This window comes from Erinaceus europaeus, chromosome 4 (assembly GCF_950295315.1).
Source record: "Erinaceus europaeus chromosome 4, mEriEur2.1, whole genome shotgun sequence".
Taxonomy (NCBI): Eukaryota; Metazoa; Chordata; class Mammalia; order Eulipotyphla; family Erinaceidae; genus Erinaceus; species Erinaceus europaeus.
In genome coordinates, this window is record NC_080165.1 from 153839706 (window position 1) to 153867302 (window position 27597).

The following is a 27597-nucleotide window of genomic DNA, read 5'->3' on the forward strand; positions in this document are numbered from 1 at the left end:
GAAGAAGGAGGAGGAGGAAGGGGAAGGGGAAGCGGAAGGGGAAGGAGAAGGAGAAGGAGAAGGAGAAGGAGAAGGAGAAGGAGAAGGAGAAGGAGAAGGAGAAGGATCTGGTAAATGGGATCTAGCCCACCCCTGTGACTATTGAGGGGAGATCGGGTGCCACATATATATCACTCCTTCAAAATTCTCCTCTCGCTTAGCACCTCCTTGCAGTTCACATACAAAGTAGGACCCAGCACCACCGGCTATCCAACAGCAAAAGTCAAAACAGATGTGTAAAATTAGGAATAAAATAAAGGGACAGACACCATATGATGCAGACTCAGTGGAGCTGTCAGACAAATAATTTAGGAACTACATTGCGAGGAAATTTGAAGAAATACAAAGCTTTCAATTTAATATGTAGAAATGGATTAAGGAAGAAAACTATGACTTCAAAGGGTCTCTTGATAGAAAATTAGAGAATTTGAAGAGTCAGAGGAAAGGAAGGACACTTCATGCACTCCAGCCTCCAACAGCAGCTCAGGGAACGAAGCTAATCCAGCGAGACACGAGAACATCAGAAACTTAAGACAAACTGCCCACACTCTGACTTCAACATAGAAGGAGAAAAAAAATGTTTACAAAAAAGTGAGGCAAATCTTCGAGATTGAAGAGTCCATCAGACAAGCAAATATCAGAATTATAGGGCTCAGGAGAGGAGAGAATGAAGGGAATAGGAATCATCAAAATAATAGTAGAAAATGATGGAGGACTATTCACCTGCAATCTTATGATCTTGTGATTTATTATTTAACCATTAATAAAAATAAAATTAAAAAATAAAATTCAGTGGTAGTTGAATTGGATGTCTCATCATTATTTGTATGAAAAACTCAAAGAATGCTGAGGTTAAGATCGCACTAGCATCTGCTGTCTAGGCTGCAGTCTGAAAGTACAGGGTAGGAGGTTGGGCAGTAGTGCAGCAGGTTAAGCACACAAAGCACAAGGACCAGCTCAAGGATTGCAGTTCAAGCCCCCAGCTCCCCACCTGCAGGGAGGGTCAGCTTTACAAGCGGTGAAACAGATCTGTAGGTGACTGTCTTTCTCTCCCTTTCTCGATTTCTCTCTGTCCTATCCAACAGAAACAATAGCGATAACAATAATAATAACAACAATGATAAACAAGAAGGGCAACAAAAGGGAAAAAATGACTTCCAAGAGCAGTGGATTCGTAGTGCAGGCACCGAGCCCCAGCAATAACCCTGGAGGGAAAAAAAAAAACCCAAAAAACAAAAACAAAAAAACAAAAAGCAAACTTGAAAGTACAGTGTCTCTTCAGTGGGGGCTTAGTAATATCATTATAAATAATTCCTGTCCACCTCTCTGCCCCTCTAATGGCCCATCTGCATTATTACACTGCTTTGAAGGATAAAAGGAGAAATGTTTCAAGACATAAATAATTCTATTAACAGGTTTAATAAGAAATGTATCAAACAAATCATTTTATAGATATTAGAGTTGCATGTCCTTAATTCAAATGTGAAGATGCTATTTTTTTAAATAAAAACTATTTGTTTTGGTACATGAGTTTTTATTAAATAATAATTCAAAGTGGAAAGTAGAATGACTTTTTCTATATATGCCCATGCATCAAAAACAAAAATACATTTGTCTCAGTTTTCATTAGATTTTATAATTTTTGTTTTCTGAACTTATGGTTATGCTTTTACTCATTTAATTTTGCAAGTAAATGAAATCTATCTCTTACAGACAAATTTTAATTCTTTCTGGAGTGCAGAATATTGTACAAAATCTATTATATGCCTCTGTGTTGTTTTCGACGGGTTATGTTGTTTTCGCTGGGCTGGCTTCACAGGCGGGTAACAGATGACCAGGGACTCATGGTTGAGCTGTAGGTAGTATCTCCTTATTCATGCAGGACGCAGCACAATCTAAGATGAGCTAAGCTAAACTCAAGTACCCTAAAACTCACAATGCTGTCTTTATATATACTTGCCAAGTATGGTGGAAACAGGATGTGACATAGAGAAAAGTGACTGGTGAAAATCAGAGTGCGACAAGGAGGGGGCGGAGCAGGTGAGAATCCTATCATTGAATCACCAATGCCCTGGAGGGAGGGTGGTGCTTGTTAACAGTGGTTATGTAAATAGAATGCAGTGGTTCTTCTTCTTCTAGCATTTGCCCTTCTTCCGTAGCCAGTCAACAGCGTCAGGTGGAGCCTGATGTAAAGTTTCGAGACCTCCTTTGAATCTGGAGAGGTGGCAGTCATTGACTATGTGGGTCATAGTCTGTCTGTAGCCGCAGGGGCAGTTCAGGTTGTCTCTGGCTCCTCAGCGATGGAACATAGCGGCGCACCGGCCATGGCCTGTTCGATAGTGATTGAGGAGGACCCAATCATAACGTGCTAGGTCAAAGCCGGGTTGATGCTTACAGGGGTCTGTGATGAGGTGTTTGTTCTCTACCTCAGCTGACTGCCAACTCTGTTTCCAAGAGTCTGGAACAGGAAAGTTCAGTGTAGGCATAGGGGACCAGATTGGGTGATGAGACGTCAAGCGTTGGACAGGGTGGGCAAAGATATCCTTGTATATTGGCAGGTCCGGTCGAGCGTAGACATGGGAAATGAACTTAGATGATGCCGCATCCCGACGAATATCTGGCAGGGCGATGTTGCTAAGAACTGGCAGCCATGGAACCGGGGTGGAACGGATGGTTCCAGAAATTATCCTCATGGAGGAATATAATTTGGAATCGACCAAGTGGACATGGGGGCTACGGAACCATCCTGGGGCACAGTATTCTGCAGTGGAATAGCATAATGCCAGAGATGATGGTCGTAGTGTGGAAGCGCTCACGTCCCATGAGGAGCTGGCCAGTCTTGCAATGATGTGATTCCTCGCGCCCACCTTTGCTGCAGTTTTTATGAGATGTTCGTGAAATGACAGAGTGCGATCGAGAGTAACGCCAAGATAGACTGGCTGGGCTTCATGCCGGATTCTCGTATCGCCAAGCTGCACATTAAGCTCACGCGAGGCGAGGCATGGTGTAGATGGAAATCAGATGATACCGTTTTTGCAGTGCTAGGGATTAGTCGCCATTTTTTACAGTAATCAGATATCAGAGACATGTCTTTCGTGAGTGTTTCCTCGAGGATGTCAAACTTGGATGCCTGAGTTGCACAGCAGATGTCATCGGCGTAGATGAACTTCCTTGAAGAAGTTTCTGGGAGGTCATTGATGTAAATATTGAATAGCGTAGGAGCCAGAACAGAGCCCTGGGGGAGGCCACTTGAGACAAGTCTCCATCTGCTAGACTTGTCACCCAGATGCACCCGGAATCTTCTGTTTTGGGGACTCACTCACATTATCAAGAAGCTAAAGGTAAAGGCAGTAATACAGGGGCTAGTGGATACTTGAAAGAAATAGACAAATAGGGGCCAGCCAGTGGTGGACCTGGCTAAGGGCTCACATTACAGTATGCACAGACCCAGGTTCAAACCCCTGGTCCCCACTTGCAGGGGAAAAGCTTCATGTGTGGTGAAGTGGGGCTGCAGGTGTCTCTCTTTCTCTCCCCCTTTCTATCCTCCCTTCCCTCTCAATTTATCTCTGTCTCTGTCCAATAAATAGAGAAAATTTTTAAAAATGAGATGCCCCCCAAGAAGATGAATGTAAGTTCCTCGTCAAAAGAAATGGAATGAGGGAAAAAAGCTGTAATTGGTTGAAAAGTGCACAATGCTTATATAGGCATTATATATTAATATCAAATAATTCTTAAATTAAAACCGGATGGCGAGTTGGCCAAATAGTGCCTGCTTTGCAATGTATATAACCCGGGATCCACCTGGTTCCCACTGCACTGGGGATATTTTTGGTACCATGACATCTCTCCCCCAATATCTATCTCTCCATCTATGTCTCTCTTTTTATCTGAAATATTCTGCCTAGTGCAGTGGAGCTCTGAGGATAAGGACAGCAAAATACTGCAATGTGAGTGTGTTGGAGAAAAAAATAGTAGGGAATAAGTATGGAGGTTGTTTTTGAGAAATCACATCTATGACCATAAAAAGCAGTAAGTCAATGGTTAGGATGTAGAGTTTACACATCAAGTATAATATTGTTAGCATATTACTTGAGTGTAGAGCTAATTAACAGAGGAAACGTATGAATTAAGAAATTGATTTAGAAAGTGACAATTTTTCAATAAAATTATATTTGATCATTTTGCCATCGTACATACAATTCACTGGCAAAAGGAAAATGCAATAAAAAGCTTGTCTACATTGAGGAAAATTTATAGAGTAAGAACTTTTAATAAGATGACTTCAGTATGTCAAAATAAATATCTGAAAAATAAAAATGGGTCAAATGTGAATAGAATAAAAATTTTAGCTCCCCTAATAATGTTTATGTTCACATACTCATTGTGAATATAAAATCTTTTCAGCTGGAGTTGGGTGGTAGCACAGAGAGTTAAGCACACATGGCACCAAGCACAAGGACCGGCATAAGGATCCCAGTTCGAGCCCCCGGCTCCCCAGGGGGGAGCCAATTCACAGGTGGTGAAGCAGGTCTGCAGGTGTCTATCTTTCTCTCCCCCTCTCTGTTTTTCCCTCCTCTCTTCATTTCTTTCTGTCCTATCCAACAAGGACGACACCACCCCTACAACAATAAAAAAAATATTTTCAGTTTTTTTTCTTGGTGATTGATCTGCATTCCCTCTAAGCAATACTATATGATTTTTAACAAGCAGATTTTTCTAGACTACTAGTGGACATACTACATTGCAGATTCCTGGTGATTAAACGACAATACAATGTCTTTCAGGGCAAGAATTATTGAATTTAACTAGAAATAAATTTAGAAAACTAATGAATTAATTCTTTCAAAAAGAGCCACAAGGTGAATTGAATGTATGATTTCACCAGATTGTGTGAGTGAAAGTGTGTGTGACAGAGTATGAAATGGCCATCAGGTGTTTGCACGAGTCTATTTATACTCTCACGGTAGATCCCCAAAACTGATTGACTTAACAGAAATGTGTATTCTTTTCATATTGTGGAGACTGGAAGTCAAAGACCAGGTTTCTGTGTAGTTAGATTGACATCTTTACTTATTTATTATTGGCTAAAGACAGAGAGAAATTGAGAGAGGAAGGGAGATGGAAGGAGAGAGAGACAGAGATATCTGCAGCCCTGCTTCTCCACTCGCAAAGCTTTCTCCCTGCAGGTGGGGAGAAGGGCTTGAACCTGGGTCTTTGTGCATTGTAATATGTGCGCTCAACCAGGTGCGCCACCACCTGTCCCCTTATGTTCCTTTTTTTGGGGGGGTAGATTCCTAATGAGGCTCGAGCAGGTGTAGTACACAGGCTACAATGCAGAGCAGGATTTCAATGAGAGCTCTAATGGGGACCAGCAGCTGGTGTGCAGGTTAAGTCTAGGGTGAAAACAGAACCTTCCCTCCTGTTACCTGCACTTCTGGGCTGCAGCAGCATGGCCACGCAGAAGACCGCAGCTAAAGCTGGGAAGGTCACATGGCAGATGAAGGCACAGGAGGCACTGGCGAAAACACCGAAAGCGTTACTGTAAACTGCATTTTTATAATGAGAATTCTGATCTGTTGCTTTTTTGCTCTTATATGACCTTTACTTATTTTTAAATTTTTTTATTTGGGAGCCAGCACAAGGGAAGGAAGGAGAGAGGGAAGAGGCAAGAAGAGAGAGAGATGGAGAAAGTGAGTTATGGGGATAGAGGACAGAGTTGAGTAGAGAGGAGAGAGATTTGGGGAAAGAGAGACTATGATAGAAAGACAAAGATCTCACAGACACAAGCCTTACAGGATTAGAGTCACAGTTTATGATTTCATTTAGCTTGAATTACTCCTTGAAAGACCTTAACTCTAAATACTGTCAACTTGACAAAAGGGCCTTCAATATATGAATTTGAGGAAGAGTACAGTTCAGTCCATCTGACCTGTGTATTGACCTTTTATATGAAGTATATTTTTATGAAGACACTGCAACCAACATGTTTTACTGCAGCAGATTAAAAGTAGAGTAGAAATTGACACAGAGCTGGTATACATTTCCATAAATAAGATTTAAAAGACAAGTATAGTGAGTTTTAAAAGGAAAATAGTTTGTTATCAAAAAATTATTGGTATTAGGATTTGTCATTTGAGGTACCAAACTCAAAGCTTTTAGGAGATGGGTATCCACTTAGAAATGTAAGATAAACCCAAAGTAAAAATCTCTGGGTTAAGGGTGAGGGTGGATGTTCGGCTTCACTGGGGGAGAGGGGGTAAGTGTCTTTTGGTGGTGGGAATGGTGTTTATGTACACTCCTATTAATGTGTAGAAAATTGATTGAATGTCTCAAACTTTTTAATGCAAAGACCATAGTTAATAAAAACAAAAAAATAAATGTAAGATAAGGAAAGTATAGTGAATTTCTAGCACGACCCTCTGACACGGCTGTACACATGGAGTCAAACCTTATAACCATCCAGATATATAATTTTGGATTTCACTGAGGATGTTATCATATTGATGCTGCTAGGCTGAAATTATTTGTGAAATTAGTAATGATTTTCAACAAAAATTAACTTATGGTACAATGGTAGGTAATCCATAATATTTGAAAATTGAAGGTTAAGTAAAATATCAATTTTGTGTATAAGTCAAGCTTGAAACAACTTGATAGGGAAAACACAGCCCACCTAGTGGTAAATCCTAGCAATAGGGAGACTGTGATAAAGGGAGAGACAGCATTTCCTGGCTGGCCGGGAGCTGAGTTCTCAGATGCACATTGTTTCCTATTTTTTTATTTTCATTATCTTTATTTATTCATTGGATAAAGACAGCCAGGAATTGAGAGCAAGAGAAGACAGAGAGGGAGAGAGAGAGAGATCCCTGCAGCACCTCTTCATCGCTTGTAAAGTGACAGCCCCCCCCCCACCCGCAGGTGGGGACTAGTGATTGGAATCGGGTCCTTGTGCAGTGTGGCACATGCACTCAACAGGTGTGCCACCACCTGGCTGGGCCCTATGGATGCACCTTTGTCTAAGAGATCAGTCCTTTGACTAAATGCCTGGATAACTGTGCAGGGAAAATACTGTGTGGATCTTAGGGCAGAGGAATAAAACCACTCAGGGTGTGTCTACAAACTCGCAGGCACATGTGTAGCTTACCCGTCAGAGGCTTCCAATGATTCCCTGAGTTCCTCCTGTGCCCTTCACTCACCATGTGATCCAACTCACTTTTTATTTTTTAACTTTTATTTATAAAAAGGAAACACTGACAAAAACAAAAGGATAAGAGGGGTACAACTCCACACAATTCCCACCACCAGAACTCTGTGTCACATCCCCTCCCCTGATAGCTTTCCTATTCTCTATCCCTCTGGGAGTATGGACCCAAGGTCATTGTGGGATGCAGAAGGTAGAAGGTCTGGCTTCTGTAATTGCTTCCCTGCTGAACATGGGTGTTGAGAGGTGGATATATACTCCCAGCCTGCTTCTCTCTTTCCCTAGCGGGGCAGGGCTCTGGGGAAGCGGAGCTCCAGGACACATTGGTGGGGTCTTCCATCCAGGGAAGCCTGGTTGGCATCATGGTAGCATCTGGAACCTGGTGGCTGAAAAAAGAGTTAACATATAAAATCAAACAAATTGTTGACTAACCCTGAACCTAAGGGCTGGAATAGTGCAGATGAAGATTTAGGGGTCTCCATTCTGTAGATAGCTAGTAGGCATATTTTAGTTATATTTCAAAGGGCCCATGACTATACTTGTGTTTTTTCTTTTTTTTTCCCTGAGCCTGACATCTAATATGCAGGTGAACCCAAGTTATTGTCTGGGGAGACAATGTCATGGCTAGAAAAAGGACCAGAAAGCTTGATCAGGGGAGAGAGTAGCTCCCAAAGATGGGAGCTACTCCCATAAATACTGTTGACTGTAAACCCCATCAATTTGATGTGATCTGGGGCCCATATTCAGCTTAGGAGCCTATGTGACCTCTGCATCCCTGTAGATCTGAGCTCACATTCTGTGGTCATGAGTAGGAACGTTCCAAGCTGCCCCAATATCAGGACCCATTTTCCTCAGGTGGAGCATAGAGTATGTTGTCCATCCTTCCTTCTGAGGATGGAACATTCTCTACCATTGTTGATACAAGTTGAGGGCAAGGTCCTATGGGGACCAACAAAGGGGTCTATTGTGTTGTTCCTGATAGAGATGACCAGTCACAATGGAGAGAGGGATTTATTCGAGGTCTAGGCCCATCATGTCTGTTTGGGCATCTCAGGACTCCTCAAATAGGGCCCCAGCTGATGGGGTGGCCTGACAGTGACTAAAGAGTCACCTTTAAAGTATGCCAGTCTCTTGCCCTTATTCAGCTTTGCAGTCCTTACTTTGGAAGTGTAATAGGAAGTAGGTGAGGAGAGTATCTAAGTGTAAGTAAAAGCTATTTCTTTTTTTTTTTTTTTTAATTTTCTTCATTTATTGGATAGAGACAGCTCATAATCAAGAGGGCAGGGAGAGAGATTGAGAGACACCTGCAGCCTTGTTTCACCACTCGTGAAGCTTTCCCCATGCAGGTGGGGACTGGGTGCTCAAACCTGGGTCCTTGTGCACTATAAACCTGTGCGCTTAACCAGGTGTGCCACTGCCCAGCCCCAGATACTATTTAGTTAACTTTATGGTGTCTTTATGGGTCTTTCTACTTGCTTACTGCATGCATTATTGACTCACAGCAGACTATTGTGCACTTTTGCTTCCAAGTATATATTTTGCCCTAATTTGTGGATACATGTGAACATATGCTCTATCTCATGGGACCTGGTCTATATCTAGGTTTTGGGACTTTGTCAGGAAGTGAACCACCCAAAATGGAATTAGAGAACCCTATGAGAAAGGCAAGGTCTCACCCAAGTAATGAAGCTGAAGGGTTGACATTCCATGCCTGGTGTCTCTGGACACAGTCTGAAGTGAAGCATGCTGAGGTGGTACTCGTTGCATTGATTAGGTTGTGGTCAGCAGATGCAATACCATTTGGTATGAATTGAGAGAAGCATGCAGGAAAGTGAGCCCCACTCTTGAGGTTCCAGGACTGGGGGATATATAGACTCTATAGAGGAAGTGGGAGGTTCTTGTTATCTTAGGGTTTAAGAAAGCAATAGATGGCTATTGCTATAATCAGATTATTTGGTAATTGGATTGACTTTGAAAATCCCATTGTTAGGACTTGCTGTATCAGACACAACAGCACCATAGTGTTGACATTATTTGCATATAGCTGTGTTTTATAGAGGAACGCCACCAGTTGTATCTGCTGACTGGAGCTCTCGTTTCAGTCCTGGACTGTATTCCAGCTTGTCTGTCCTTTATTGTTGTCACCATCGACATAAACACAGAATGGAAGTAAATAAGAGAAACTGTTTTTAACCAGCTGGTAATTTTTAATTGTCCAACTTTTCTTCTTTAAAACGTTTTCCTAGAGTTGCATTGATTTACAAGACCAGAGATTTTAGGTCTGTATTTTCATAGCTCTTCAAATGTCTGGTTATATCACTTGTTCTACCACGTTCTAATTGACCTCCACCACCATCTAAACAATCCTCTTACCCATGTTCCCAACTTCCTGTCTTTGTTAATATCTATTTTATAGGTGATTTAAGACTTATTTACAAGATTATAAGATCATAGTGGTATAATTCCACACCACCACCATCAAAGTTCTGTGTCCCTTCTCCCAATGGGAATTACTACAGTTCTCCCAAGGTCATAGGATTACATATATGTATTTTCCTCCCTAGTCCATTGCCCCGGCCTGTGGGGTTATCTACGGAAACCTAGGGTAGGGGGTGAGAGAATGGAAAGGACAAGAGACACGAAGAACGAGAGCAAGACAGGAGGTCTGATCAAGCTCTGAAAATTTTATTTTACAGCCTCAATATAAACACAAACAAGGAGGAAGCTCTGATAAGGTAGTGGGGGAGGGAGGTGGGTGAGCAACTTTCCAAACAGCTAGATGGTCATCTCAGTTCCAATGGTCAGAATGTCCGCTCTACCTATAAATGTTTTACCGGCTGCTTTCAGGATGTTTTGTAACTTTCTATATGAGAGACTTAGCTAAGGCCTTGGCTCCCGGCATGTCCTCCCTTTTTAAAATTTAAGTGAGGCGGGCAAATGAGGGTAAAAGCTAGGAATCTTATCAAGAGATAAACGGGCATTAACCAGAGGGAGGAAGTATTGACCTGATTCCTCCCATGGGGTAAATATACAACTGATCTTCCCGCATCTTATACGGCTCTTGGTGTCTTTTGGGGAGGGGAGGCATAGCCACCATTTCTAAGGTGAGGAAAACTCATGGCAAAGAGTTCTGATGACCAACAACAACCTCCATGCAAATCAGGTTTGCTTCATGGGGGACTCAGAGGCGGACTATAGGGTCCTCCCCTGCAGTGCTTAGCCCTGCACCCCTTACCAGTGCCCACACCATGCCAAGGCTGGCTTGCATAAATCTGAGTTTTATGCAGGTCCTAAAAGAGGTCTGTCACCCTCAGGTTCAGTCAAGCCTCTGTTAGCCAAATCAAGTCTGTGGTAATATATTTGTAAGGGTTTTGATGCCAAGGAGTCAATTTGTTGTTTTATAAAGCCAGTAATATTATTAAAAATAAAAGGCCCCAAGGTAATTATTAACAAAAAACTAATCAAGGGTCCCATAAGGGGCATCAAAAAGGAGAACATGGAGGGTCTCTACTAAACTGGACTTGTTAACATAAAAGCAGACTATTTGTGGTGGAGTCTATAACCTGTTGTAATTTGTCAGAAAATTCATGGGAGGAATATATAGAGTGTCCTAGCACACCACCAGCAAGTCTAAGGGAAGCAGTCAGTGGATATGATGTTCAGGGGAAGAAACACAGCATGTATGGTCCTCTGGTGCTCATCAGCACCAACCGATAAAATTTTTCTTCTTCATAAAGGGTCAGCTGTGGAACAAGCAAAACTAGGAGGCAAGGACCAGGTAGAGAAGAACTGACATGAAAATATAGGGTGGTGTTGTACCAAAACACAAACAGAGGAGGTGCATACACATTAGGTGAGGTTCCTTAAACATGAGGAATATTGGGAGAAAAGTGAGCAGTCAATAAACATGCAAGGATGAAGTCAGCAGTGGTAGGTCAGCAGAAAGAGAAGACTTGGATAGGCTGGTGAGGTTAGCTGGAGTATATACTGCCATGGTAAGTCCTTTGTGGTAAGGACTTGCCAACAGGGACTGTGGATTTTGCAAGAGTAATAATGTCATCCTCCATAATAAAAGGAAAACAAAACATGGACATCAGTGTTGAAAAAAGAAAAAGAAGAAATATATCTCTATGGCTGGGAGAGTGGGTGACTTTGTCAATGAGATACAATAAATGGACAATTTGAATTTTTGTAAATATTAAGGTTTAGTTTAGTTACTACATTGACACTTTAGCCAACTGAATATTGGGGGGTGCATTCCCCTTCTTTTTTTATTAATTGAGCTTAAGGGTTTTAGTTTTTCTTGTTTGAGCTGTAGCCCACATGAATTTAGAAAAAGTATCAATTGAGAAGAAAACAAAACAAAACATATTTTTGTTTACCAAACATGGGCAGGTGAATTACATCAATCTGCCAGAGAGCATTGGCTTTTATCAATGGAGATTAATCTTAAAAGTCTGAATAGCAGGATCTTAATTAAACAATGCAGGAGTCAGTAAAGTGCTCTCACTATGGCAGGTCAAGCGTTAAAATTTTAAGAGGCTTGTAAAAAATGAGAAAAAAATTAGGATATGAGTGACTTTAGGAGTCATCATACACCCATAAATAAAAAAAGAAAAATGTTTAGCTTTAAATCTTACCATATGAGCAGTCAGTTCTTCATGTGTAGATGTACCTATAATTATTTACTTAGGGAGAGAACTTGTAGCAAGTTAATTGATGATCTAATGGTTAGAATTGGCTTGAGTTCTTTTATATGATTTTAGAAAGCTCTTTATTAAAATATACCAATATGTTATAGAAAGTCAATACCTAATGTGTTGACATGATAAAATGTTTACCATTTTTTAGCATTATTTTAAACTGATTAGACAGTTTAAGCACACTATTATAATTTAGTTTACTAAGATCTTTACTCATCACAAAGCTATCATGAGTAAGCATAGATATAAAACTCTTAATAGATTTTGCTCCTTAGAACTCTAATATGGCAACTTAAAAGGCTAAAATAAAACCTCATAGCTTAAATGTTTAAAATACTAATTTTGTTAAATCAGGATTTGCCAAAACAAATCTTTTGTCAGACCAGAAGCACCATGTATTAACTTAATTTATCAAGAATAAACCTCTGACTGTGTCTTAAAACAAGCCAGATAATTTTTTTACTCTCTAAAAGAATTAATTAAAGTTTGACATGTAGAATCTGTACTCTCAAAAGCCAAATATTTGATAATGATTTTTGTAGTCTTTCTAAATAGGGGAGTTATATCAGTAACAACTTTATCAGAAGGAGTAAGTCACTGTAAAAGCAAAAGTAACTAACTCATGAGTAAGATAAAAAAATATCTTACCAAGTTTTAAAATAAAGGTTTTAACCGGAGCATTTTTGTCTATATCAAACATAAAACTCTCTTAACTTTTTACCTAGTCTCTCTTATGTTTTAATATCTAAAGTTCTTTCTCAGGGAAACCAGGGGCATACTTTTTGAATAAAATGTAAAAAGGTTAGCTAAAACATCTATACAGCTCTACATTAAGCCACCCCATATTTATTTGATAAGTTTTATTTGGAATTTTTTTTCTTTTTTTTACATATCTTATTTAAATTAAACCTCATTTATTAGAGCAAAAGCCTCTGGCATGTAAATAATTAACATAACCATTGTGTTATCTTTTACTAACCCAAGCCAGTTTTGCCTGTTTAGTTGAGAAAGTATTTTAAAACCCTTTCTTTTTTTACCTATCACAGTCAAGATCTAGACATATCTTCAGTGAATGATATCTAATTTTAAGAGGCTCTGTTTGAATTTTAAAGAACATAAATTTAAAAGTTATCTTTTTAACCTCTTGTAGCAATTCCCATAACCAGGGTCTCTAAACCCAATTCAGTTTAACTAAATTATTCTTTAAACTTAAACAAATTTAAGTGACTTAAAGAGTTAACACACATTAGTGACATTGCCTCTCAAAAACATTTCTAATGTCAGACAAATGCCAGATTTGCTATGGACCAATAGCCACAAAACAGTTCACAGGACATTTTGGGGGCCCTCCAGAATGTGCTGGAACTTTTTCAGTTAAATACATAGATAATTTGCATATCAATTTGGAGATGAAGAATTGTCACATTAAATACTTAAGACTTTTACTTTAAATCTTTAGCTGTCTTAGCAAATGAATTTTTACCTTTATGTTACCACATAAGAACTGTGTTGGAAACCTTTTTTTCTTTTTGAGTCACTTAAACAATTTTAAGTAAAATGTTAAACTTTGTTTGTTAGGATCTTTGCTTATCACAAAGCTATCACACCCTTAGGGCAGCTATGAATAAGGGTGGGTACACAACTTAATTGATCTTTCACTTTGATTTGGATAGGTAACTTAAAAAGCTAAGATAAACCTTATAGCTGAAATGTTTAAAATATATTTTTACTGTTAACATTTCTTTTAGATGACCATTTTGCACTAAATAATCTTGTTGAATCACATCTGCCAAATGAAAAAAAAAATTTATCAGGCCAGGAATATCATGTTTAACCCGTTTTTCCTGGCAAGGCCACTGCTCTACTCTACACTGACTGGGTTATTAGAAAGGCAGTTCAAACATGGAATTTGTTACAAACAGTGGCAGTTGGTATTGGGGTGCTGGTAAGATTTAGAATTTTCACAAGAGTGAGAGAGGCTGCAGAGGCATTTTACCATGCCTAGAGATCTCATAAAATTTCTAACTAATGAATTGATGTTGATATTAACTATCAGAAGGACGAAACTGTCCTATATTTTAGTCCAATAAAGGTGTGCCAACTCTATGAGTCGGGATCTTTAAAACCACATTTAGCTTAACTAAATATTATTTAAAACTTAAAACAAACTTTAGTTACTTAGGGTTAACACACATTAATGAAAACAAGGTTAGCACATAGACTTAAAAAAGACATTATTGGTGAAAAGAAAAATTTTCCCTTTGAAAAGTGGCTTTTGGATTTCTAACTCACAGCCTCTCCACCCCCCCCCCCCCAGGGGCGTTTGTGGCTTAGGGGATGATTGACTGAAGTCTTTGCCAATCTATAGAGCAGGAGCTCTGTGCCGTGATTGGCTGCGTGGACGGAACAGGCGGGCTTAGTTTACCACCACGTGTGGAGAAAAATCTTTGAAAGTTCTTTTTCTGGGCTAAGGTACATTTTAGAGTTTTAAAGAAACAAATCATTAAATTTCTATCAAAAGTGTCTACTGGTTCTCTGATTAATAGCTTTTAAGTTAGAGAGAATGTCTTGTTTGATTGATTTCTTTTTTTTTTAAAGAATAGCTTGCTAGCCAGATAAGATCTCACTCAGAATTGGTTTAGCGCTTTCTGAGAGTAGAGGAAAAAAGCTGGGTTTTTTTGACTGGCTAATTTTAAGATAATGCCAAATCAAGAGCCCACAGTTCTGTAACTAATTGTAAATGCTCTCGTTTTTCTTCTACTAATTTTCTAAGGGAAGCTGTTTTTTGTGCTAGTTGAGTTTTAGCCTTGGTGGTATAGTCAGTAATATTGGCCAAGTCGAGGACCAGAACACAAAACGGAGGTGCAGTGGCGTAGGGAGGCTGTCTGGACAAAGAAGAGCATAGGGGTGGCCGGTCAGGATTATGATATTTGGCCGCCTCTTGATCAAGGGATAAGGCCTCTTCAGGAGAAAGACTATCATCAGGCCCATCTTTGGCGGGGGGTCTTAAGGTTGTCAAAGAGGGGTAAATCTTAACAGGAGGAGACTTAGCAGGCGCCGTTTCAATCACGACGGCCTCAGGGGTGGGGACTCCTGAATCAGGAATGGGAATAGAGACAGACTCACAAACAGAAGGTTATCTCTTAAACAGTTTCCTACTCTGGCCCATCTTTTTCCATCAATAGGCCCTTCTAAGGGGAACCATGGACAAACATCACTCACACACACAAAAAAAACTTCTTGAGATCCTTTTTCTTAACCCTCACTGGCAGTCAGCTGAGGTAAAGAACAAACACCTCATCACAGACTCCTGCAAGCGTCAACCCGGCTTTGACCTAGCACGTTATGATTGGGGTCTCCTCAATCGCTATCGAACAGGCCATGGCCGGTGAGCCACTATGTTCCATCGCTGGAGAGCCAGAGACCACCCAAACTGCCCCTGCGGCTCCAGACAGACTATGACCCACATAGTCAACGACTGCCACCTCTCCAGATTTAAAGGAGGTCTCGAAACTCTACATCAGGCTCAACCTGATGCTGTTGACTGGCTACGGAAGAAGGGCAAACGCTAGAAGAAGAAGAACCCTTACTCCTCGTGTCTTGAGGGACTCTTTGAGGCCCTTAAGCAACAAATCATGTTTACTCAATGCTTGTCCCAAATTGTGTCACTCTTTCTTACCTCAAAATGGATCAATCTCACAGACGGGTGAATCTGCAGCGATCACCATGTGGATCTTCACTCACTCTGGGCTAGAGCGGCGATCCTATGTGAACCTTCACTCACTCCTTGTCTGAAGTGGCGGTCCTATGCTCCTTGGTCGACCATTGGGGAGCGACATTCTCTCGGACCCCAGACCCAAAAAGGTCCCATGTTGGGCTCCAGGTGCCCTGGCCTGTGGGGTTATCTACGGAAACCTAGGGTAGGGGGCGAGAGAATGGAAAGGACAAGAGACACGAAGAACGAGAGCAAGACAGGAGGTCTGATCAAGCTCTGAAAATTTTATTTTACAGCCTCAATGTAAACACAAACAAGGAGGAAGTTCTGCTAAGGTAGTGGGGGAGGGAGGTGGGTGAGCAACTTTCCAAACAGCTAGATGGTCATCTCAGTTCCAATGGTCAGAATGTCCACTCTACCTATAAATGTTTTTACCAGCTGCTTTCTGGATGTTTTGTAACTTTCTATATGAGAGACTTAGCTAAGGCCTTGGCTCCCGGCAGTCCATGTGCTTCAGTTCTCCATATCCAGGTCATGGTGAAGTCACCCTGTAGTTGTCCTTCACTTCCTCACTTGCTTCACTAATCACAGCTGCTGCCAGTCCGGTCCATCTAGTGCCAGGGACACACCACAGTCTTCATAATGGCTGAGCAGCATGCCACCAAGTACATGTCCCACGGCTTATTGTTTTATTTATAAGATTCAAATTAGTGCTTTTTATTCCATTATTAAAGCCCTGCCTCAATTAAGTATCCCTCATAGTTTCTGTTTTGTTTGTTTTTAATATCTTAAACTTTTCATCCAGAAAATGAAAGAGCAGGCACCAGAGAAGCATCTTTGGTCAAAGATGCTTGAGCCCACGTGGAAGCTGATGCCCATTTTGATTCACTTCTAAGACTCTGCCTTCATTTTTCTGTCTCTATCCAAAACTGATTAATTAGCTCATTACCTGATCTTAAAAAGGAGGAATAAAAATTGACTTCATTTTCATAGGTAAAGTTTGTAACTGGCAAGGGAGTCACTCATTGCCTACTAATCCCACAGGAATATACACTTTATTTATTATGCAGAAATGCTTTCAAGCACACATATTTAAAGACACCTGAGAGCGTATTCAGGTATAAGGCTTACAAGTTCTGTATGCAATCCAGGTGTGCACACTTAATAAAATTTTCTTGAATTTCAAGTCTATTTTCCAGTTGCCTCTTATGTATTATAGGTCTTATCGCCCTTGGCCAGTTGCTAATTTTCCAGATCAGTGATCCGGAGGTCAAAGCCAGAAATACCAGTAACCTGGTCTTCAGTTTCATTTTGGTAGTTTCTCAAAGATGCCAAATATTCCATTAAATGTTTCCCTCTGTGTCACTTAATGTATTTAGACTCCTTCCTATATTTGGGACCCAACTCTTTTGAAGTTGTGGAATTGACTAAAAACAACTCAAGGGAAAAGAAATCCATTTACCCACTGCCTCATTTAAATATTCAAGGAGAAAGTTGAACAAACTTTTTTTCTGTATGTCAGGTATTTTAAAAGTTGATGAGTTATATGAAAAGCGTAGAATGAAAGTCTTCTCAAAAACGTTAAAGTCATCATATATAGTCAATATTTGTCTGCTTGTAAATATTGGAGACTAGAAGCTATGCAAGTCTAATTTTTCTGAATGTAATTCTGCTTTAAAATTTCATTTTATTTTGGGCAGAGATAGAAATGGAGAGGAAAGGATATATATGGAGGGGGGTGGAGAGAGACCTGCAGTCCTGCTCTATTGCTTGTGAAACTTTCTCCCTGCCAGTGGGGACCAGGAGCTTGAACCCTGGTCCTTCCACATTGGAACATGTGTGTTCACTCAGGTATGCTACCACCCAGCCCCACTGATAGTAATTCTTATTAAAGGCAACTAGATAGCAGTTTAGTAGAAAAATGTGCAAAATTTGAAAATCAGGCAGATTCATGTAAATATGTATGAAGTTCTATTACTATATTACTCCTTAAGAAAGAGAAGTTTGTGGTCGGGCTGTAGCACATCAGGTGAAGTGCACATGGTGCAAAGCACAAGGACCAGCATAAGAATCCGGGTTCAAGCCCCAGGTTAGAGCCCCTTCAGTCAGTGAAGCAGGTCTGCAGGTGTCTTTTTTTCTTTCCCCCTCTCTGTCTTCCCCTTCTCTCTCCATTTCTCTCTATCCTATCCAACAATCACATCAATAACAACAATAATAATAACCACAACGATAAAAAAACAAGGGCAACAAAAGGGAAAAATAGCCTCCAGGAGCAGTGGATTTATGGTGCAGGCACTGAGCCCCAGCAATAATCATGGAGGCAAAAAAAAAAACTGCATAAAAATAATTTTAAAAAATCAAAAAATGATTAAAAAAGAAAGAAAAGTTTAAATTAAGTGTGTTCTACACAAAAGCATATCCTGTACTTCCAGTTTTGAAACCATAGGGATTAAGACAAAGGACAATATGTTCTGACTGGCATAACGATAGTCTTTTTTTCAATATAAGTACTCCATGACTTTGGAAGTGAGGTCTCCTCTATACTTTGTTCATTCATTCATTTGATACCTAATTTAGATAAGTCTCAGAACTGCCCACTAGTCTTATAAATAAATAATATTCTATATAAAATATGTTTAATCTCACTCTTAGAGAGCTCACTTAATAAAATTGCACCCAATCAACAGACACAAAAACTCAGTTATGCACACAGATTTAAAGACTACCCTTTTATGTAGGGAAATAATGAGTTCTGGGGGCCAGCGGTGGTGCATCTGGTGAAACACTTGTTATCAAGTGCAATCAGATCCGAGCCCCTGGTCTCCACCTGTGGGGGGAAGTTTCAAGAGTGGTAAAGCAAGTCTGTAAGCATCTCTCTCTCTCTCTACTCCCCTCACTTTCTCTCTGTCTTGTATGAAAAGAAAAAAAAAAGATGACTCCGGGAGCAGCAGATTCACAGTACACTTGGCACCTGTAATAACACTAGAAGAAAAAAAAAAGAATAAAATTTATACACTGTTTAGCAGAGTGGTATTAACTCTTAAGTATCTTTTTTTTAATTACCAAACTCATTTTTCAACGTGAAAATCAGTTTTCAGACAAGCAGTGAGTTCTAAATCTATGACTTCTTACATATATCACATCCTCTAAAGTGTGATTTTTACATATTTATGAGTAGTGGAATAATAACTGGTCTAAGGAGACAGAAAAGGACCTGGGAGTGTGGGGCGGAGTATCTGGAGAGAGCCAGTTTCCTGGATGCTGGGCGGGAGGGTGCTGCTTATATCCATTTCCATGAAAACTGGGTCTGTGGGAAAGAAGGGGAAGGGTCCTGTGTAGGTACCCACCCTGAAATCAGGAAATTTCTTTTTTTTTTTCATTTTTATTTATTTATTTATTTACTCCCTTTTGTTGCCCTTATTTTTTATTGTTGCAGTTATTATTGATGTCGTTATTGAATAGGACAGAGAGAAATGGAGAGAGGAGCGAAAGACAGAGAGGGGGAGAGAAAGACAGACACCTGCAGACCTGCTTCACCCCTGTGAAGAGACTCCCCTGAAGGTGGGAAGCCCCGGAATCCTTACACCAGTCCTTGTGCTTTGCTGTGCCACCGCCTAACTATCCTATTCAACTGCTAGGTGTGGAATTTTTTTCTTTTGATATTCAGAAGTTGGTTGCTATTTTTTATACTTGCAAATGTTCTAGGCCTGGGGTTTTTATTTGCCTTATCAGCCAGGCAAAAGCCTGATAAATCTGTGTCAAAGAAAGAGAAAAAAAAAGCGAGAGATTCCAGAGATAAAATTAAGAGACACATGCTTGTGAACCCTATGACTAGACTGCTGAGTTCTGTCTGAGGGCATTTATTAAACACTGTAATCCATATTTTGTAAAGCACACTCAGATTTTAATGAAGAAAGTTGTTTGCACAAATAAATAAACTGTATATTAAACAGGATAACATTCATGTTCAAAGTCTTAATGTATTAAAAAGTTCCAGTTCAAACTTACTCATAGGCTCATTAATCCCTTTTGATGTTTGAACTCACAAGAATGCTAAGAGAATTTTAATAAGGGTGCATATGTCTTCTTCCTTACCAAAAATGTATAACATGAAATGTATGTAGCTATTGAAACAAAGCTTCCATACTTATGACAAGAAAGGGATAAACACAGGTGAAATAAAAGCCTGGATAATCCAGATTTCACTAAAATTCAGAGACCAGGAGGATAAAGTTTGCTGTGTGTAGAACACAGTCTGACTTACAGATTCAGATGTTAACCAATAACTTTAGGAACATGTTCTATGCATCCCGTATTCTGATAGATTTCAAGGCCTCTCTCACCTTTCAGTCTTCTTATGTTATGGAGTTGACTCTAAAGTTCTGTTGTTCAGTTCACAGTTCTGTGGGAGAAATTAAAATCTCTGCAATCTTGCCTATGAAAAATGTTGTTGAAAAGTACTGTCTCTGTCTTATTAAAATGCAGCATTGTTAATACAATTATCTTTTTGAAGTCATTGCATTCAATAACTGGGTAAACAATAAAAATAAATCTAATGTCAGCAAATGGATCATCAACACAAGATCAACTGAATTTTAAAATCTAACATTATTATTGCAATGTTATTACTTTCTTCGGCAGTATACTAGACCAATGTCTCTAAAATGTTATTGTTTTGACGTTTAAGCATCTATAATGTTTATAAAAAAAAAACACTACATGACTCAGTTTACTAAAATAAAAAAGATCAGCAAGTCAGTAAATTGTGGTTTCTGTCTTCTTTAAGTAAAAAATTATAATTTGTAGATGATTTGTTCAAAGGGCTTCTGGGGGTGTTTTAGACCAGGAGAGGTCTGCTGGTTTTGACCAGAGCACTGTTCTGCTTGAGTTTATGGTGGTGCTGGGGAGAGAACCTGGAACAAGGTTCTCAGGCAAGAGGCTCCTGTGTGGTTGGGGTCTCTAAACAGGGTCTCGAACTGGGATCCCTATGCTGGTCCTTGCACTTTGCACCACTTGTGCTTAGCCAGACCCCCTACAATTTGATTTTTAAGAACTTAGATTCTGTTTATTTTTTCCTAACAGTGAATCTTAGTTTCATTGAACTAACATTGGTGTGAAACATTACAAAGACCCAGGTATAGCTTCTGTATCTTTATTGCAGGGAACAGTTGTGCAAACAGAAGGAAGCATTGGAAACTTTTATCAGATTTCTTGAAAAATGGGCCATCAGTTCTTTTAACCTCCCTGCTTTTTCATGGATTTCCTGTGTCTCTTTAACTTGTAAATGGTCTGAAACTCTGTTGTTTACCTGAAGACAAAGGTCAAGTAGGAAGAAAAGGTGGAGGATGTAACTTCTCCTCCAGGTCTTTCCTTTGCAAATTCAGAAGCAGTGAAGCAGGTCTGCGGGTGTCTATCTTTCTCTCCCCCTCTCTGTCTTCCCCTCCTCTCTCCATTTCTCCCTGTCCTATCCAACAACAATAATAAATACAACAATAAAACAACAAGGGCAACAAAAGGGAATAAATAAATATTAAATAAAAAAATCAATTTGTATTATATGCCAAACTAATCAGATGCACTTAAGTACACCTTAGTTTTTTAACATCAGGTCACTTCTCTCCATTCTGCTGTTAACATCATTCCACAAATAGAATACCTAGACTTCCTGACAGCTGGTCACCTTTTTCTAACCCTGTTTTATAAAAACAACTAATTCAATGGCACAAGAGACATGATTATTTTATGAGAAAAATCAATAAAACTAGTGGAGGAAATATTATTAAATGTAAATAGACTAAAATTCAAGTCTAACATGTGAGCAAATACCTTGGTATTTATGAATAGTCAGACACTTTCCCGATTTTAATATAATTAAAACTACATTTAATATCTTCATTTAAAAATGAAGTGTTCATATAAAATAATTATGATTGTTGCTGATTTCTCTAGTTCTTATATTTTTTCTTTTTTTATATTTATTTATTTACTCCCTTTTGTTGCACTTGTTTTTTTTTTTTTGTAGTTATTATTGTTGTTGTCATTGATACTGTTGTTATTGGATAGGACAGAGAAAATTGGAGAGAGGAGGGAAAGACAGAGAGGAGGAGAGAAAGACAGACACCTGCAAACCTGTTTCACTGCCAATGAAGCGACTCCCCTGCAGGTGGGGGGCTTGAACTGGGATCCTTAATGCTGGTCCTTGCGCTTTGTGCCATGTGCACCTAACCTGCTGCGCTACTGCCCAACTCCCTAGTTGGCCAAACCAACACGAAGAATATCAAGATATTCCCCCTTTTCTCTTTAACTAAATGACCACAGTATCAGGGGTGTGGGGTAGAGATTTTGTGAAGAGATGGTTGAGCAGGCTGCGCTTAAACCTATGAGATGAGTCCCTTCAGGTAAGTCTCTCTCTCTCTCTAAAGAGGGGTTGAGCACAGGAGGATGCATAAATCTCACAAGGTTGGCAGCCTTTTAAGCCTTCCCTCCTCCACAGAAAGTCCTACATCTTCCCACCTGAGCACAACACTCTTTAATAACATTTAAGCCTGCTCCATTCCATTTTTCTTTATTGTGTCCATTTAGATATAAGGGGAAAGGAGTAGATGACGTCGAGGAATTATTCTGATGCAGTCTCCGCCCCCAGGTTTTACCATGCCCCGCAAAATCCTAGCAGTGCCCCCTTCAACCAATCCTGCCCCACACGTCACCCCTGGTTGTCGCCCAATAAAAAGCCCCCTCACCCACCCCCCTCTCGGCTCCCCCTCTCGCAGCTCTCTCTCCCTTCTCTCGCCCTCTCTCCCTTCTCTCGCCCAGTAGTCAGGTAGTGGGGACGGCCATTGTCAGCTGACTCCACGTGGCCTGAGCCACCCCCCCATCCTATAATAAAGATTTGTGTACCCCCTTGCTCCGGACGTCCTCTCTCTTCTCCGCAGTGCAGCACCTGGCCACAACAACAACAGGTTTCAATTATCCCACATTTTGTCAATACTAAATTTTCAATCATTTTGATAGTAGTCATTGCAAAAGGTCTAGGATATTAGTTTTGGCTTGTTTTTCTCTTATGCTTAGGAGTTTGGGGGCATTATTAATATTTTATTCATTGTCCATCTTAAAAAAAATGTCTATTCAAGGGTTTCTCCCACTTTTAAGCTGGTTTTCAATTCTGAGTTACTGATATATAGAAGTTTCCAAAATCCTAATATTTTGGATGAATGAGAGCATAATCGATGTTTTAAACATAAAAAGATTTATTCCAGAATGCTGCCTTAAAAAGCCATTGGTGTAGGACTCATAGACAGCTTAATTTTCTAATTTTTATGTTATTACATAAACAGTCTAAAAACTAGGCCCCCAGAAGGATTTTAGTGCAGTCTAATATGCCCTTAGGAACCAAGGCGATATGCTGCATAGACCGTATGTCACAGTTTCCTTCTGCTGGAGAACCTTGGGATCTCATTCAGACTGGGATGCCAGCAGAGCTTCATGTATTGGTTCAGCGTGATCTACTGAACGCCTGCTCTCCAAGAAGTGCTCATTAACAGAGTAAAGCTCTTTCCATTGATGCTCATATTTCACTGGAAGGAAACAGTAAAATACACAAAATAAAGTAACATCAGATATTGATATCCCCATAGAGAAAAATGAATAAGGAACTGAAAAATTCTTGTAAGCAAACCTGGGGTGTGACCCAGAGTTGGGGTGTATGACAGTAGCAGCAGCTGTGTCTCTCTTCTCCCTGGTCAACTAGGAATATCAAAGAGGACCACCTGAGACCCCAACAAGACAAGACTAGGACAACTTTGGGTAGAGTGCAAACACATGTGGCAGTGGCTTATGGGCAGAGAGGAGCTCAGGGAGAGATTCCTGGGGCTGAAAACCTGATCTACGGAGCCGTTGGTAACAGCAGGGCAGTTTGCTAGTTGAGGCGCCACCTCCAGTCTGAGTTTCACCAACAAAAAGACGGCTGAAGGGAGGAGAGGATCCGCTAAGGCTCACCAAGTACAACTGTGAGTCTCCAGAGTTGGGGTGTGTATGATTGCTGGGAAGACCATTTAGGGCAACAGGAGACACGTGTGCAGCATTCTTAATCAAGTTTACCTGGGTTTTTCAAGGAGTAACAAGGAGGTCCTAGTTGAGAGTAACCACGAAGTGTGGTCAGAGAGGAAAGGGGAAACTAAATCAAGTAATCATGTAAAGTTTGGTTATTATCTTAAACCACTGTGTTGGAAGATGGAGGTCCAAGCCAACATTACATTGTTCTCTGAATGGGCAATTTACGGGAATAAGAAAGGAGCCAGGTGCAACAGTTTCGGAGAAATGAGGCAGAGGAATGTAGTTTGGAAAACAGGTTGTTACAGAAACTTATTGGGAAAATGGGTAGTTACCGAAACTTACATAAAACTGATGGGAAGATTTGGAAAACAGGTAGTTACTGAAACTTACATGAAACTTATGGGAAGTTAGAAAATTTTTAGAAACGCCCTGCCTTGACGGGAACTATATAATGTTTGCTCAATAATTACTGTTTGCTCAATGTGCTTAGAAATTCCTATAAATGAAGCTCAGTAGCTGGGGTCTGGGTCGTAGGCACCTAGAGCAGCTGAGTCTGTGTCCGTGACAGGGCCTGACCCTAGCCTGGGCTAGAAATAAAACTCCTTTGCGCTTGCATACCCAATCATGTCTTTTGGTGGTCTGTTGGGAAGCCCACCCGTCACAACAACTGGAGGGTTAAGAAAAAACTGTCACGTTTTTGATGTGATATAAATGACAGCAGTGGAAGCAGAGTGACAAGGTCAAAGCCACTGCAATAACCTTTGTGAGAGATCTTTACAGTTTGAGTTAGTTCAGTAAGTAGCAGTGACAGGAAGTGGAAGAGTGTTGAGGACTAAATTTTAGAATACAAAATAAGGGTTGAAAATCAACATACCAGGTTTTACTGAAGACTTGGATATTTCATCGACAATAAAGAAATGGCATATATAATATATAAAATATAATTAATATGTGTATGTGTGTTTTATATGTATACAGAGAGAGAATATGTCTGTGCATAGGAGACTTGGGATGTTTAAAGATATTCTATTCTAATAATTTATTTAGTAAAATATTAACAACGATCACCAACAGTGAGTAAGGAACATGAATATGAAACTATACTAATATTTTCATGTAAATCTAAAGATTGAATATAAATATTTATGTATTTTGTATCATATAGTTGAAATATAAATATTCGCTTAGTTAAGGAGTAAACAGCATGGCAGTGTGTTAATCTTTGGGCATACTTAGTTATGTTGATGCAAGAGTAGAGTAGGTGGGAGTTGGATTTTACTATGAGGGTTACATAAATGGAAGCACATCATACAAGAGTGGTAAAATAATTGAGATTAAGCAGAAGGAAATAATTGGATGGGTGAGATATGGAATTAAATCTTGGGTAGGCATGATGATGTGAATATAGTGAAAGATGGTTACATAGTATATTGTGGAATTGAGTGGATGTGAAGACATTGATGGAGTTGGAGCACTAAACAGGGAGCTGAGAAGAGGTAGGACTCCTTAGAGAGTGGTTTGCATACAATTTCAACTGTGAATGGCCTACATTTTTAGTGACAAGATGTGTCTGAGCATAGATGTAAAACCTCAATATAGAGTGAAGGAAAAGATTAACTTTTAAAAGAAAGATATATGGGAGTCGGACAGTAGCGCAGTGGGTTAAGCCCATGTGGCATGAAGCACAATGACCGGTGTAAGGATCCCGGTTTGAGCCCCCGGCTCCCCACCTGCAGGGGGGTCGCTTGACAGGTGGTCAAGCAGGTCTGCAGGTGTCTATCTTTCTCTCCTCCTCTCTGTCATCCCCTCCTCTCTCCATTTCTCTCTGTTCTATCCAACAACAACAGCAATAACAACAATAATAACTACAACAACAATAAAAAAACAACAAGGGCAACAAAAGGGAAAATAAATACAAAAATTTTTTTTAAAGAATTAAAAAAAAAGAAAGATATAAAAGAGTACAAAGTAGAGGATGATATTCACAGAAATGAAAACATGAAGAGTGCAATGAGTTGGGCTGGAGAACTAGCACACCAGGTAGGGCGCATATCTTGTCATGCACACAACCCCGATTCAAGACAGGACACCACAAGGGAAGTGTGATAATACTCTGTGAAGGCTGGGTGCTGCGGTTTCTCTCTTCGTGTCTGTGTGTGTCACTCTGTCTCTCTATCCAAATGAAAAAAATCAGAGTGGCAAAAGTATACATGTATTAAGCCCTGACTCAGCATATATGAAATGATATTAAATATATGGAATTCTGCTAAATATAGGTAATATATGAAATGATATTAAATATATGGAATTCTGCTAAATAGAGGTAATATATGAAATCATATAAAAATAACATAAGAGTAACTTACACCTTCAAAGAACAGAGTTATGTGTGCAGAATGGCAATAACTATTCAACTGCCTAGCTCAAAATAAATACTTTTACAGAAGGAAGAAAATTATCTGGAAGAAATAAGGATATACAAAGTACTGAGAGTCTGAGTGAGAGCACCATCACTGCTGAACTCCCTGCTCTGTAAGCAGGCCACTTTCTTTCCTATTTTGGTGACAGCAGAAATAGCTCTAGCAGTAGGCCACCAGTAGACAAATGGTCTTTGAAGACAGCTCTGCTTACTGTTTCCTCCACTGTGTGGATAAAGCTTGCATGGGCCGTATAATAAATGCATCGCTTTAAAACCAGTTCTATAAATAAGTTGGAAACTGCCTTGTTATTATCTGAAGTTTAAGCATATGGAGACTTATTAAAGGCTCCTCCTGTGGAATGGACTCTCACACATTGTGCCAAGATTATATTTTCTGTTAATTAGGGAGTTCCACTGTCATCAGCAAGTCTACATGTGGGGAGTTAGATAGTTCAAATCTCAAGTGCCCTCATTTATCCATTGAGTGGTCCTGGAGATAACAAAGCTGTCATTGCTGCCAGATTTCTCCCAAGCTGTCTTTGGAAGTGGGGTTGCTGCTCTCTTAGCAGAATTCTGGACTGCTGTTCTGCTAATTACCAGAAAAAGAAAGATCGTATATTAACTGGCAAAAAAATGTATAGCTACGATAAAGGACATCTGGGGTCTTAAGAAGATCTGTTTTCAAGGACTTTATAATTCTTATCCTCATCTAAAATCTCAGATATAGTAAAGTTATCTATGCTATATTCAGAATAAGTGGCCCTAATGTATTTTTCATTGTAGTTAATTTTTTATATATGTAGTAAGAGTAGAAAAATATTTCTTTTGGGGAGCATTCTCATAATTCTTTAATTTTTCCCCATTTCTTTGGAAGGGGATTAATGGTTTATAAGTATTTTTGTTTGGGGGAACTTCTTTGTAGAAAAATATGGAAAATTTACTCAAAAAAAGTTTGGTGAAACTTTTCAATTATATAGTCTATATTTTTTAAGTGAATTTTCCCACAAAGGAAGGAATTAGTTATCTTTCTTTTTCATTTTTCATTTTTCCTTTTATTTATTTATTTTAATTTTTTATTGGGAAATTAATGCTTTTCATTCAACAGTAAATAAATTAGTTTGTACATGCATAACATTTCCCAGTTTTCCATATAACAACACAACCCCCTCTAGGTCCTCTGTCATCCTTTTTGTCATCCCACCCCCCCACAGCTGGTGCAATGCACCAATTCCAGTTCAGGTTCTACTTGTGTTTTCTCTTCTGATCTTGTTTTTCAGCTTCTGCCTGAGAGTGAGATCATCGCATATTCATCCTTCTGTTTCTGACTTATTTCACTGAACATGAATTTTTCAAGGTCCATCCAAGATCGGCTGAAAACGGTGAAGTCACCATTTTTTATAGCTGAGTATATATATATATATATATATATATATATATATATATATATATATATATATATATATATATT